This window comes from Augochlora pura, chromosome 7, assembly GCF_028453695.1.
Source record: "Augochlora pura isolate Apur16 chromosome 7, APUR_v2.2.1, whole genome shotgun sequence".
In the NCBI taxonomy this organism is placed as follows: domain Eukaryota; kingdom Metazoa; phylum Arthropoda; class Insecta; order Hymenoptera; family Halictidae; genus Augochlora; species Augochlora pura.
Genome location: NC_135778.1, coordinates 38606900 through 38610592, shown reverse-complemented (window position 1 = coordinate 38610592; position 3693 = coordinate 38606900). Strand labels below are relative to the sequence as shown.

The following is a 3693-nucleotide window of genomic DNA, read 5'->3' as shown; positions in this document are numbered from 1 at the left end:
CACTTATATCAGTTATCTTAGCTATATTATAGTAGTTATCGAAGTGATCTCAGTTATATCAGTTATATCAATTATATCATTTATATCAGTATCATATATTATAATTATATAATATTATAATAGTTATATTAAAATAACTATATTATAATAGTTATGCTAGTTATATCAATTATTTGATTTATTTCACTCATATCAGTTATCTTAGCTATATTATAGTAGTTATCTCAGTGATCTCAGTTATCCCAACTATCTCAGTTATATCAGTTATATCAATTATAACAGTTGTCTCCGCCATCTCAGCTATACCAGTTATCTCAGTCATACCATTTATCTCAGTCGCATCATTTACCCCGCTCGCATCATTCATCTCCGTTATCTCGTTTTATCGATCGAATCGACGGATACCGCGCGATATTTAATTAACCGTGGAGGATTCGAAAATTCGCCGATGTTAATATCGTTTTCTAATGGATATCCCCAGCCGGCTTGCGAGCGCATCTGCCGGCGAGCGTGTCCCGAATGACCTTTCTACCAACACGAAGGTAGCCCCGGCATCGGGACGAAGATGATGATAGCGTGTTGGGACTTTTGCAAAAGGCGCATCCTCCTCGCCGCGGTCGGCGGCAACCTATACTCTCTTGCCTCCGCGAAGGGAACGCGGGTCTCTGTTACTCAAGATACTTTACTTTCTACATTCCTCGCGAGACAATACGTACACCCACACGCAGCATGCCTGTCGTGTACCTGTCCGTGCAATCGGAATTATCCGGGTCGATTTCGAACGCGTCATTTTTCGGAAACCGCTCGATTTATTCCGTCATTGTTCCGCGTTATTTAATGTCGGATCGACAACTGGTTTGATTTGTTGCTGTTAACATTTGCGCGCGTTAATATTCATGTATTCAGTTGTGTGAAAATGTATTAAAATAAAACTACGTCACTTTATGCAATGGAACATTTATTATAACATTGTCAGATTTGTTGTTTATTAATTTTTGTATTTAGATCGTTTTGTATATGCAGTGTTTTATATCGCGTTTTAATCGAACGTTTCATTGCCAATTGGTTTTATTTTAAATTAAGATCGTGACTTTTTTTTTTGAAGTACAGTGGTAATATTACTCGCATAATCTTCGCGAAGTGTTTTAATCGGATCAGTATAGAATTTCAGATAATAATGACGTAATTGAGAGGTATTTGCTAATTGAAAAATGAATTCCCCGATGAGTCTGAGCTGTGAGGAATTATGAGTGAATTATTCGAGGAATTACATTGTAATTTGTAATTCAATTTTATGATTTAATCACATTTTATTTCGATTTTATGATTGAATTACATTTAACTTCGATTTCATCATTGAATTACAATTTAATTTCGATTTCATCATTGAATTAAATTCTATTTGATTTCATAATTGAATTACATTTAATTTCAGTTTCACGATTTAATTACATTTAATTTCGATCTCATAATTCAATTACATTTAATTTCCGTTTCATAATTTAATTACATCCTATTCCAGTTTCACGATTTAATTACATGGTACGTCAATTAAATTGTGTTCTAATTACACTGCTGATCGAAATAAATAGCAAATGAAACAACTGAAAGATTTGAATTATGCATAACTGAAATTACAACGCAGTCGAATTACTATATAATTGAAATACAACGTAATTAAATTATGAAATTCAAATGCAGTGTAATTAAATTATGAAATTGAAATACATAGTAATTAAATGACGAAAATTGGATTACAATGTAATTAAATTGTAAAATTAAACCTTGACATAACCTTATAAAAATTATGAGATTGAAATATTATTTAACTAAACTATATATAATATTGAACTATATATGATATTAAACTATATATGATATTAAACTATACATGATATTGAACTATAATATTAACGAATTTGAAGAATTCCGCAAATGATATTAACACTGAATATATAAAAATCCCGTGCCGGTAACATAATCGCGTTCATTTGTAGCAATGAAATGTTTCCAACGGTGGCACGGTCAAGTATGCTAGCGACCGTGCAGTTTCCACTAAGGACTCGAAGTTCCGGTTCTGTCGGTTAAAGCGGTAAAAGTTACATACGAAACAACTATCTAAATTCGCGGACATTCCTGCGCGAACGCAATATCGCATTAAAATTTGAAATGTGACATCGTCGGGTAATAAACACAATTAGCGCAGGCATTATGCCAACGTTCTTCAACATACCATTATAACTAGACTACGAATTCCTTGCGCAAAATAAAAATTCTCGGCAATGTTTTTACACTTTTAACAATTTTAATAACTTGTAAATGATATAAAAATATTCTCATTGGTCAACCTAGGAATTTTGGTCAAAAATGCAAAGAATTCACAGTTTATCCTCTGTTACAAATTGTCTATAGTAAAAGGCCAACAGCACGTGGTATTCCCAAGCGGTCACCCATCCAAGTACTAACCACGCTCAACGCTGTTTAACTTCGATGATCGGACGAAAATCGGTTTTTTGCAACGTGATATTCTATAGTAAAAGGCATCGAATATATTATCATTTGAGGCTAGGGTTAGAGATTTTAAAAAACAAAAACTTTTTCCTAATTTCTTCGTTACTCCAACCGATTTTAGTCTTCGCGAAAGTATAGTTTAGTAAAGCGGACGCTCCAACGTTTCGCGATTCACGCGATCCTTAAAACGAACATGTTAAACGAAATCCTTGTATCTTATAAAAATAATTGCCGGCCGAAGCTCGCACGAATACTTCCGCGAGCGAGCTGCGCGCGCGTTCGTCCGCCGCGGGAACGGCTCGGAGCGTTGAACATTAATTGCACGGTCAAGTCTATTAACGGAATCGCGCGAGCGACACGACCAGAAGTTCCGGTTCTATTCCGGTCTTTCGATATTAGCATACGACAACACCGGACCAGAAATAAGACCCAATTGATTTCATCGGATATATAAGGTTTCCACGACGCGCGCACACATACACAGTCGGATCGGTGTGTGCAAGAGATTCGTTTACTTTCCCCGGTAATTATCCGCAACCACCGTGCGGCAAGGTTATCCCGCTTCGATAGACGTTCGATTAATTTGCCTCGGGTTACCTTTTCAACCCTCTCTCCCCCCTCGGTGCAATCCCATTGACTCGTTAATCCGTTGCATCGTAAATACGCGAGGCGCGCGCGCGCGATATCGCAGAAGGATAGTAATTGCGCGCGCGTGAACGATAAATCATTTGTTCGGAGTTGTTTCCGCGTCGTGTTTGTCGTTAGGCCGTCGGAGAAACTTTTCGCGAAATTGGGAGAAATTGACAACCTCGGGGTATTGCAGGAATGGCAATGATTATAGTAATGATAATGCAAGTAGTAGGAGCAGTAATAGATTGTGGATTTTATATGTTAGGAAAATCATGTTCGCTGATGCGATTTTATTCGCGACATATGTTTCTCGATAATGATATTCATAAATCTTGCTTCTTCGCTTTTACGATTTATAAATTAACTTTTGTCGTGATGAGACATTCGAACGAAGTAAATTTTACTATAGCTTTTATATTGCATGAGAAGTTAACACGACTTTAAAAATAACAACTATTTTATTTAATTAATATAGTTATTTAATTAAATAACTCGATATTAAATTAAATGTATTTGATATATGTATATTAAATAGCTTGATATTTCGTATTT

At 35.6% G+C, this 3693-nt stretch overlaps 1 pseudogene; it reads right to left on the bottom strand.

Annotated features, from left to right (window-relative positions):
• Positions 1-2417: 2417 nt before the first annotated feature.
• On the bottom strand, positions 2418-2536 carry LOC144473916 (5S ribosomal RNA; annotated as a pseudogene).
• Positions 2537-3693: the final 1157 nt, after the last annotated feature.